Source organism: Apium graveolens, chromosome 8 (assembly GCF_009905375.1).
Source record: "Apium graveolens cultivar Ventura chromosome 8, ASM990537v1, whole genome shotgun sequence".
NCBI classification, from domain to species: Eukaryota; Viridiplantae; Streptophyta; class Magnoliopsida; order Apiales; family Apiaceae; genus Apium; species Apium graveolens.
The window spans coordinates 225,968,774-225,980,803 of NC_133654.1; the positions used below are offsets into that span (position 1 = coordinate 225,968,774).

At 35.2% G+C, this 12,030-nt stretch overlaps 1 pseudogene; it reads left to right on the plus strand.

Moving 5' to 3' along the window:
• The first annotated feature begins 383 nt into the window (after window positions 1-383).
• LOC141680397 (abscisic acid 8'-hydroxylase 3-like) lies at window positions 384-11,418 on the plus strand (annotated as a pseudogene).
• The last annotated feature ends 612 nt before the right edge of the window (window positions 11,419-12,030 follow it).

Sequence of the window (12,030 nt, forward strand, 5' to 3'; positions counted from 1 at the left end):
AAGAGCGCAATGCTCTGATATCATAACAAATCTTAGAGAGAGAATTCGATATGGAGAAAACCTCTGCCTTCTCATTGAGATTATGTCTGAATATATACAAGCTTGGTTGATTGATGAACAAGTAAAAATCCTCTAATATAGCCTACAGTTAAGCCTATAATACAGCTGTATATCAATTAGAATATTTGCCTAATATACATTATATAAATAGATATCAGAACCTAACAGGAAGCGATGAACACAATGCTATAGTCATCAAAGCTTACAATTGTGGATAGAAGAAAAGAAGCGTCTTTGGGATTTACATTTTTAGAGGAATTAGACACAATCTTGATGTTATGCATGTTGAGAAAAATGTCTTTGAAAATATCTTCAACACAATAATGGCCATTGAAGGAAAAACAAAAGTTGATTTTAAGGCAAGAGATGATATTGTAATGATTTGTCGGAGACCCAAGTTAGCAATTGATGAATCGACACGTAAGTATCACAAAGCATGTTATAGTCTGGACAAAAAACAAAAGAAAAAAATGTGTGAATGGATAAAAGATCCAAAGTTTTCAGATGGATATGTGTCAAATATGGGGCGGTGCATAAATGTGAAGAAATACAAGTTATTTGGAATGAAAAGTCATGATTATCACATGTTTATGCAGCATCTTCTTCCAATTGCTTTTCGGGAATTTCTTCCGAATAATCTTTGGGAGGCTGTGACAGAATTAAGTCTTTATTCAGAGATCTCACATCAACTACTTTGAGAATAAGTGATATTCGTAGACTTGAAGAACAAATTCCCGTTATACTTTGTTGTAAAAGACATGCCTGTACTTTAACAAGACTAAGACAACTTGTCAACCCTAAGTAAGTTGTATCGTTATCTAAATTTGTATTCTGTATTTGTAACACTTAAAGTCTGTAAAAATAAAAAGGAACAGACTGGAGTCTTTATCCGAAAACAGTCTCAAGCCTAAGGATTCTATCTGGAAGAAGATCAAGAAGATCATGCCTCAGAAGAATTTTGAAGAAGCTTGGAGTTGAATAAATCTGTTTGGAGAAAAATGTCCTAAGTCAAGATCTCTACAAGTCACAGATTTAATGTTATAGAGAAGTCATTCGAGAACTCCAGAATGACTTATCGAGAAGTCATTCGAACTCCAGAGAGTACTGACGGATAAGCAATATCTACTCGACGGATGATATATATATCCACTCGATGGATGAATAACATCTATTCGACGGATGAGCAATATCTACTCGACGGATGAGCAATATCTACTCAATGGATAAGAAATATCCACCGGGAGTAGAGAAGTCAGGAAAGTTACTCGAGAACTCAAAAAGATATTATCAAGTTATTCTTTCACTAGAGATCTCAGAGTTATCGACAAGTCTATATCCATTCGAGAACTTAGAGATATCTACAAGTCAAGTGAAGTTATGAAGACTAGAGATCTCGATGAGCTGAAGACCTCTACAAGCCAAACTCATTATGGAGTACCAGAGATCTTGATAAGCCTTTATACTTATCGACATATCAAATGTTCAAATGAATCAAACTGGAGATCTCGAAGTACTGTTTCAAAGTACAGAATTGTAGATCAGTTTAATATCCAAGATAAACAATCAACAAACAATCCAACAACTGGATTGACAAGTCTACAAAAAGCCGTTTGAAGAGTGTGCAAGATCAATGGCAAAGATTAACTGACAAAGGAAGATTAAAGTAAACACAGGATGCTAAAGATATGCTAAGCCAGAAATGGAAGATTTGCTTTTCTATAAATAGAAATGACAAGTGACAGTTTAGAAAAGCTAATAACATGTTTATTATCCACTGTGTAAACCAGAAGTTAACTGAGCTATAAAGTTAGCTGGTCCTCTAGTTAGTGGTAACAAATTAGATAAAAATTCTTGTAACACTCTCGAGAAGAAGCTGAGCTCTTTAACTTAGAAGAGCTTATCAATTTTGTAGCAAAGCATCTTAATTTTTAATACATGAATTAAGTGAGTTTTTAAAGATCTGTGTTCTTTATTTTATGCAAGTTTAATTTCTGCATGAACACTTTTCTATACAAGATTTAATTTACTTTGTTCAACAATTATCTTTCAAGAAAAGCCTAAGATCAGAAAACACATTCACCCCCCCTGTGTGTAATTCATTATCTAACAAGTGATATCAAAGAAAAATCTGAAAGTAAACAGATTCAAGATCTTGGAAGAATGAATACAAAGAAAATCAATAACATCAAAATTCCTACCTTTGACAAAGCTAACTACACTCTTGGAAAAAGAAAATGATGTTGTTTATCAGAATGGTAAATCCATTCTACATTCAGATCCTCAAGAATGGACCCTTCATTCCTATGGTAAGAGTTGAGGAATCTACAGATGGAGACACTGTCATACCAGCTCATTATGCTCCAAAAGATCATGCTGAGTATACCGATCCTGAAAAGGAGAAAGTTTCCTTGGATAGCATCTTTCAAATGATATTGATTGAGTCACTTGACAATGTGATGTACAACAATATTATCAACTATGATACTTTCAAGCAGATATGGGAAAAGATTGAGATACTGTGTGAAGGAACTGAGGAGGTTAGATCAAATCAAAGAAGGATACTGATTTTACAATATGAGGGTTTCATGGCTAAGCCTAAGGAAACCATTACTGATGTGTTTGAAAGATTCAACAAGCTGATAAATGACTTGCAGCTTCATGACAAATACTATGAAGCTGAAGAAGTGAATATAAAGTTCTTGCTTACTCTTCATGATCATTTGGAACAGAAAATCTCAGTAATCAGGGAAGGAAGAGACTTGAGCAGAATAACTCTGGAAGTTCTGTATGGGATTCTTAAAACATATGAACTAGAGATGATTCAAAGGCAATCGTTGAAGTCTGGTCAAGGACATGTGGTAGATGGCTCAAGTGCTTTAATTGTTAATGAAAGCAACCCATTGAATAATGAACTAAGATACCAAACTTTAAATGCCTTATCAAGTGAGCAGAGAACAAATGATTCACAGGAGCAAGTCATCTTAGAGTTGGAAAAGGATGAGTTTTACACTCTTGAAGAACTGGATGAGCTAGATCAGTCTATGGCTTATCTAGCTAGAAAATTCTCTAATATTAGAGTAAAGAAGCCAAGGTACTTCAGGAATAAAGGACAATCCTTCAACAAAGACAACAGTTGGAAAGAGAAGGGTAAGTACAATTCTGACAGCAAGAGTGGTTATAAAACTTGATTTGTTGACAGATCTAATATAAGGTGATTCAATTATGATGAACTAGGCCAATTTGCTACAGAATGCAGGAAACCCGAAAAGGCAAAGAAAGACAAAGCTTATCTTGAGCTGGAAGCAAAGTATGAAGCTCTTCTGAAAAAGCAACAGAGCAAAGCTTACATTGCAGAGGGAAAGAGTTGGGATGACTCAGATAATGATGAAGATGAGGAAGTTGGAAACTATGCTCTAATGGCCTTGGAGCAAGGTGAATCATCCTCATCAAAAGGACAAACATCAGTTCTTACCACTATTGATTTAAATGTAAATCAATACAAGGAAACTGTTAAAAAGATGAGCACGGAAATGTTTCACATTCACACAAGCATGGTTGCTGCTAATGAAGAAGTTAGCAGATTAACAAAGATAAATAAGAAGCTTGAAAGTGAGAAGCAAGAAATTGATTGTTGATGGTTGAGCTTGAAGCTTTTAAACAAGAAAATGCCTATCTCAAGAATAAGCTCAAGTGTGCAAATGAAATTGAAGCAGTGTTAAGGGAGAAACTAGAAAAGAATGAAGTAAAGATGAAATATTTCAGAAATGCATCTAAACTGGTTTAACAGAATCATGAGAAGAATAAGCCATGTGCAAACATTGCTATTGGCCTCGACTATGAAGATATGAGTGACAAAAAAGATGACTGTAGGTGACAAAGGGAAAGCCAAGAAGACTGAGAATGATCCAACCTTTTTGAAAGAGGTTAATGCACCTACATTCAAAGCATGTGTAGTCAACTTCAGTGAAGAAGAATTGATAATCAAGCAAGAAATTGTTGATGTAGATAAAGAAAAGAAAACTGAAGAATCAGTTCACTACTTCAAAAACTGAAGAGAAGCTCATGAACAAACACAGTCCCAAGAATCCTGTTCAAGAAACTAATGTTGTAGATGCAAGAAAGAAAAAAAGAAATAGAAATGGAAAAATAGGGATAAACAAAAGCAATAATTTTTCCTATATTGCAAATGCTCCTAGAAAGAAGTGTGAAAAATGTGGCTCTTCAAATCATTTAACTCACCTTTGTAAAAAGGTTGTTAGCCAGCCAACTGAAGGAGCTTGCAAATACAATGAAGCTAATGCTAATGATCCATATTCATTCTGTGACAAGTTTGACTGTATTCCTTGCAACATGAAGGTACTGAAAAATTTCCATAAACTGAGAGTAGATCTTAAAGAAGCAAGAAATGAGTCTACTTCAGAAGGAAAACATGCACAACAATCACTGACATCTATTTCTTCTAAAATTACTCATTCTACTTCTCATGAAAAAGTTACCAAGAAGAAACTACCCAACACTGCTTGGCTTTCCAAACACACTTAAGAATCATTGTGTGCAGGGAAAGTGAAAGAAGTCATCTGGATCATAGTTAGTGGATGTTCCAGGCGTATGACTGGTGATAAAGCCCTGCTATCACAATTTGAGAAGAAAGCTAGCCCATTTGTGACCTTTGGAGACAATAGCAAAGGATTCAAAATGGAATATAGCAAGAATGTTTTGAAAATGTTGTCTTTGATTAATGTAGCACTGGTAGCTGATCTTAAAGTGAGTCTTTTCAGAATTAGCATATTGTAGACAATGGTCTCAAGTCTTATTCTACAAGGAGAATGCATTGTTATCGGCAAGAAAACTGGTGAAGTTGCTCTTAAGGGAGCAATAAACGGTGAAGATTTTGACTCAACTAATAAGAATTGTATTTGTTGCTTCTACACCAAGCCTCAGGGGGAGAAAGAGGATCTTCAGATACTGGAAGGAAGCTCAACTTGGAATCATGACATTTCAAGGGAATCATTTATGGAGCTGTTGATTTCACAGATACAAATTCTATCTTTCTAAGACCTGTATCATGATTTAGCATTAAAACTTCTTGCACCATCAGAAAAACAACTATCTGACATATTTACTAAACTTTGGATGAAGAAACTTTCACTAGAGTTGTAAGTGAAATTAGTTTGCTCAATTCTTCATCCTAAGGCAAGAACTCAGCTAATGTTGTGCAGCAGATTAATCTCCAGTAAATCAAAATTAATTTGATTAAGTTGAAAATTAACTGAAATATGAATTATAAATATTTCATAAATCTTTGTATATTTGTCTTTCAAATTCATTTAACTTGGAAGTTTTCAAATTCTGTGTAAACTGCTTAGGTGTTAATTTACATCCTTAATATGTAAAATTAACTCAAGGCAGAATGAGAATAACCAAAAGTATCTAGCAAACTGACTTCTCGATAAGTATAAATTGACTTCTCGAAAAGTCATTTTAGGACATCTCGAGTGAGTTCTCGAGAAGTCAACTCACTGACTTCTTGAGTGACTTCTCGATAGGTTTAAAATGACTTATCGACAAGTCCTTGTAGAGTTCTCTAACAATGTTCATTCATAGAGTTCTCTACAAGTACAATTCTTGACTTATCAATAACTCAGAACTGAAATAATTTAAACTGATAAATTATGTTGGTAAATTAATTTGGGAAAATTTATTCTAATTTTATTTCGAATGTATTCAAATAAAAGTTAGAATTGATTCAGTCCGCTTTTTAGACAAACTGGGTATTTTATTTGACATTTTGATGAGTCAAGTTTGAGTTCTCTATAAGAGTAATTTAAAATGACTTTTGGACATGTACTTCACTTCTTTAAATGACTTCTCGATAGACAACTCTAAATGTCTATTTTTTGAGTTCTCGACAAGTCATCTTCTTTTACTATAAATACCCAGACTTCTCGATACTTACTTACATACAGCTTTCGAGATCCAAAGTGACCTAGCTTTCAATTCATAACCGTTTTATCTCTCGTTTTTCACTCTTTCTCAGAAATCTTTCCTACCCATTCATTCTCATCAATCAACCATGGCTCAAAATCTTTCTAGGGCATCTATCCCGGAGAAAGGAACTAATTATCTTACTTTCACTGATGCAAACCAAGCTCCTGATAGTTTCAAGGGGTTTGTAAAACTGATGTCTGAATCCTATCTTGCAGGTGCTTTGACTGTAAACCCAGTACTGTATCTAGATGTGCTGCATGATTTCTGGACTACAGTTGTAGTGAGGACTGATGTTAACAACAATTCTCTATCTCTGGTGGTGACATGCACAATTGGAGGCCATAAAATAGAATTCAATGATCAAGATGTGAATAGAGCTTTGGGGCTGCCAACTGAGAATCTGGTGGAGGTGCCAACTCATGATGAGCTGACTGAGTTTATGGACTTCATCAATTATGGTGGGAGAATCAACCTGTCAAGCTTAAACAGAACCAATCTAAGGAAGAAGTGGTCATTCATCTTTGACTCTGTAGTAAGAGCCTTTACTTGCAGAAAAACTGGATATGACAATATCTCAAGTGTTGTGCAAAAACTGGTGTATTCAATTGCCCACAACAGACACCTGAATGTTGGTCTGCTGATCCTGGAAGAACTTGCAACCGAGCTGATTATGCCCCTAAAAGCTAGAAGTAAAGAAATATTCTTTCCTAGATTTATTATGTCCACTTTAAATAATAAAGTAGCTGACATACATCTGTTGAATGGTATAGATAGTACTAAGATAAAAAATTGTAAGCAAGTGTCCAAGATAATATTTGGCTCATTTACTACAAATAATAAGGTCAATGTAAGTCTGAAAATCACTCCATTTATGTTGGAAAGATTTAGGACTTATCCATATTCTATGCCTGACATGAGATCAAATGCACAATCTAGTACAGCTATGATTCCTGAACCTGTGGAAGTACAAATACAAGATCACTAACAGGGATCTTCCCAAGCTGCAACCATTCTTTCACAACCTTTAGAAGCGAGGAAACCAACTACCTCATCTTCTCAAATAGGTGAGGTCAGTAAAAAGAAGAGAAAATGGATAAACCTAGCTGTGCTAAATAAGAGTAGTGAGGAGAAAGCTGAAAGAGTACCACCTCTGGTCAAAAGATCTAAAAGAAGTAAACAAACTGAGTTGACCACTTTATCTTCCTCTACATCCTCCCAAAAAGATGCAGTTGTAAAAACAACCAGGAGTGAGTCTGCACAGTCTGCACAAGAAGTAGTTAAAGTGTATGGTAGGAGAAACAAGGAAGGCACTCACTGTGAGAACATATCTCTTGAAGGTCCCTCACCTATTCAGGGGGAGCTGCCAACACTCACAACTGAGCAACAATTTCTTCTATCTAATATTTCTTCTACTCCAATTTCACTTGACTCCATTGAAAGGAATATGTCCTAAGTCCAATCATGTATTAGGATTTAAGAATAACTTCCTGTGTAACACTACAAGAAAAAGTTGAATAGACATCACACATTAGATATCGGTTGCGGATGCCACTGATGTTAAAAGAGCTAATAACATCACCCCATTTTTTTCTGATGTCTTTGTTATTTGAAGACATCGATTATTTAACAACCGATGTCTAAAGTTCTCTAAAATAAATCAGCGCGGGCCACTTCAATTTGTTTCCCCCCTTAGTGAAATTTTACAAAACTTTCCCTCGTTTGATTGCCAATTATTCCCCCTGTCCAGAGAAACTAAAAACAAAAAAAAAAAAATCTCACAAATCTCTCTCTCGTCTCTCAACTCCCACTGAATCTCTCTCTCTCTCTCTCTCTGTGTCTCTCTTTCTCACTCGTCTCTCACCACTACAACCTTCGCTACTCTAATGGCCACCGCCACCAGCTCTGCTGTTTTAGTAACCACCATCTCTACCAGGTCCGATGGGTTCACCATCACAATCACCTTCACCGGTCTGCTAACAATCTCTTGGTGTCTCCTTTACATGAATACTATTATGGTCTTCTTTGCTTTAACAGTTAAGTTTTTTAAAATAAAAACCCTAATTTCTTAAATTGGGGATTTTTAAAATCGAAACCCTAATTTTTTAAATTGGGGTTTTTAATTTTAATACTCTTTGTTGGTTATAAGGAATATGGTTTGGGTAATAATTAGCATGTTATTTTCGTTTACTTGGATTTATCTTTCATTTATTAATTTTTTAATTTTGTTTTTCTATATGATACAACTATTATTTGAGGTAATCTTTGGTTTATATTTAAGGTACTTTGATTGTAGATGAAATCTTGGGTATAATCAAGGGAGTTGTAGTGAAAAGTGTTTACTTGTTTGTTATAGTTCCTGCATACACAGTTTATTTGGGTTGTTTTTATAATTGGACAAGTTTATATGGCAGCTCGGTGTTGGAAGAGGAGGAAGAGTGCGGAGTTGCGCACATTGTTGAGCATCTTGCTTTCAGTGCGACTAACAAGTACACGAATCATGATATTATAAAGTTTCTTGAAAGTGTTGGTGCAGAATTTGGGGCTTGTCAAAATGCAGTGACATCTTCTGATGAAACTGTTTATGAATTGTTTGTTCCGGTTGACAAGCCTAAAGTTTTACCTTAGGCTATATCTATACTGGCTGAATTCAGTTCAAAGGTAATAGTGACGTTTTGGTTTTTTATATAATTTGAGATTTTATCATATATCTTTATAGGTTCAACCTTATGCCTAGTACAGATTCGGGTATCATCAGATGATTTGGAGAAAGAAAGAGGAGCAGTTCTGGAAGAGTATAGAGGTACTAGAAATGCTAATGGAAGGATGCAGGAGGCACATTGGGCACTCATGATGGAAGGTTCAAAGGTCTAGTTGTTGGCACTTGTAATTCCAAATAGAGAACAATAAGCATGGTCATCGCTCTCGTGTTGTTCCTTGTGTTTTTAGTTGCATTATGCAAAATTTGCATGGGCTGCTCCAAAGGAGTTGGAAGGAATTCCTGGTAACCTGGGTTGGCCTGTTGTTGGTGAAAGTTCATCATTTCTGTCAGAGTTTTCGAGTCCTCAGGGGATTTACAGTTTCATCAAAAATAGAAAAAAAAAAGGTACTTCAACATTTATCAAGATACATGGCAGTATATAGGCCAACACTAATAATCTTTTATCTAACCTTTTGTGTTAGGTATGGCAAGGTGTTCAAGAGCTATGTACTAGGTAAATATATAATTTTCATGACTGGGAGAGACGCATGCAAGATTTTGTTGACAGGGAAAGATGGTTTGGTTACCTTAAACCTCTTTTACACTGGAAAACAGGTACTTGGTTCGACAAGCTTGCTCCAACAGTCTGGTGAAGAACATAAGCGGCTCCGCAGATTGATTGTTGAGCCTCTCTCATTTGATAGCCTCAAAAAATACATTCAATTTATAAATACTTTGGCTGCTGAAACATTAGACCAGTGGCTAGACCGAGAGGTTTTGGTTCTTGAAGAGGCTTCTGCAGTTAAGCTCGTTCATCATGTTTTTGTTATATTAACAGGTTCTACGTCATAAGTAACCTTTTGAGATATATCGTAATTTTCCTGTTCTGCAGTTCACATTAAAGGTGATAGGAAACATGATTATGAGCTTGGAACCTACTGGTACAGAGCAAGACAAATACCGAACTAATTTTAAATCAATTTCTTCCTCATTTGCATCCTTGCCACTCAAGCTTCCTGGAACTGCTTATGATCGAGGTATTAAAGTATGCTTAAAGATGAACTAAACAAAACTTTGTGTCCAACTAAATTAAAAATAAACAAATCATAAAGGTATGTATTGATATATCTTTTCTTTTTCAGCACGCGATAGGATGTATGCCATGTTTGATTCAATTATTTCCAAAAGAAGATCAGGAAAAAGTGTACACCAGGACTTGCTGGAGTCACTGATACAGAAACATACTAAAAATGATTGGGGAGAAGATCAAGATGATAAACTGATGGATAAACAGTTAAAGGACAACATACTAACATTGCTCGTCGCTGGACATGATACCACCACTACAGCACTGACATGGCTCATTAAATTTATTGCAGAAAATCCAGATGTTTTGGAACGTCTCAGGGTAATCAGTGTTCTATGCATAACCAAAAATATCAGATTATTACTACTCGAAATGACAAATTTTATATTGATTTTTCAGAAAGAACACACGAAAATTCTGGATAACAGAAAAACAGGATCAAGCCTCACATGGTCAGAAGTCACAAACATGCCTTGCACAACAAAAGTAAGAACCAAAACTGTAATATTTAGTTATGGTGTTAAGATTTCTGTAATATTTAGCTATATTAATATTGTTAATTCTTCCAAATATCAGGTTATTAGTGAAACTCTTCGTATGGCAACAATTTTACCTTGGTATTCAAGAAAAGCTGCTCAGGACTTTCAGATTACTTAACTTTAGTCGTATAACTTCTGTTCGTTTATTAGTTTCAATGTTTATAACCAATTGCAGGCACCCATAAAGCCTTTTGGCTACCTTGGATTTGGAAGCGGACCTCGGATGTGCCCAGGAATCAACCTTGCAAAGCTGGAGCTTTGTATATTTGTTCACCATCTTGTTTGCAGATACAAGTAAGACTACTTAAGGAATAAATGACAATGTATTAATTAACTAGAAGATGAGACCTCATAGCAATACAATTTAAACTGGTCGGCATGAAAATGGAATTATAGATTTTGTCAAACATCAAATTATTATTGAAACAGCTCTTTTGTTAAAAGGTTTTAGGCTCCTAAAATTATACATGTAAAGAAGCTTACAGGGAGTGAATTTTAGTTCCATTATAAAATTGTTTCCTTGCCTGCAGGTGGACAGCTCTAGAGAAAGATGACAGTGTCCAACAACACTAGTCCGGATGCCCAAGAACAAGTTACCTATCAAAGTTGAGGCACTGTGAACAAAATGTTGCAACTGTTTTTATTTTCTTAAGTAAACATACTGTAAGCAAGGCTTTTTCAGTCTCGGAAATAAGCATGAACGGATCTGCTACAAGTTATCAAATACGTAGACACGATGTCCGCATGTATGACTGTATGTACATGTTTGTGTCGAGGGAGAAGGACAGGGGCAAATCTTTTAAATTTCCGATAGATGAGCCCAATGTGCCTCCTGCAAAAGATCAGCGTCATGGATATATTGTTCTCTATCTTAGAGTTTGCTGCATCTTATAATTCATAAACTAATCTCAGATCGCGAATGCACCATATTTCTGCTGAGAGGTATAAACTATAAAGAACTTCCGCACACTGATATATGTTTTCTCTGTCCCTGCTTTGACTTTGGGTATACTCCATAAAAACCTTGAGCATCATACTTCACTATTTTACAGGCCACCTTTAAATCTTTTTCGCCAAGAATTAGCTGGAACATACATCTATTTAGACGTGTTGCAGAAGTCAACTGGTGGACAAAACTCTAAAACACAGCGGGAACTTGGATCCAGTCTTCGTGAGAATGTAGATGCTTCACCAAAATATATAGATGATGAATTAATGGGCATAACAGAAAACAAACTAGTATCTTTTCAATGTAAGATGCAGTTTATTTTGATGATGATAAAGGACCAGACTATGTATTTAAGCATGTATTCAAATCTATTATTTCTTTAGTTTACTTGAGTGCAAGTTCCGTATATTTGATATATCTTAGTTACAAAAGCAATTGTACATCACTTTTAAAGAACAAAAACTGATGTCAAAAAAAGTTAATGTACATACTTCTAGATAAAAAACTGATGTCAAAGACTGCCATGTTCAAGTATAAATTAAAAATAGGCATCACTTTGTTTGGGATAAAACTGATGTTTATGTGACAATATAGACATCACTTTTAAAGAAGAAAAACTGATGTCAAAAAAGTTAATGTACATCGCTTTTAGATGAATAATTGATGTCAAAGACTGACATGTTCAAGTCTAAATTAAACATAGACAACA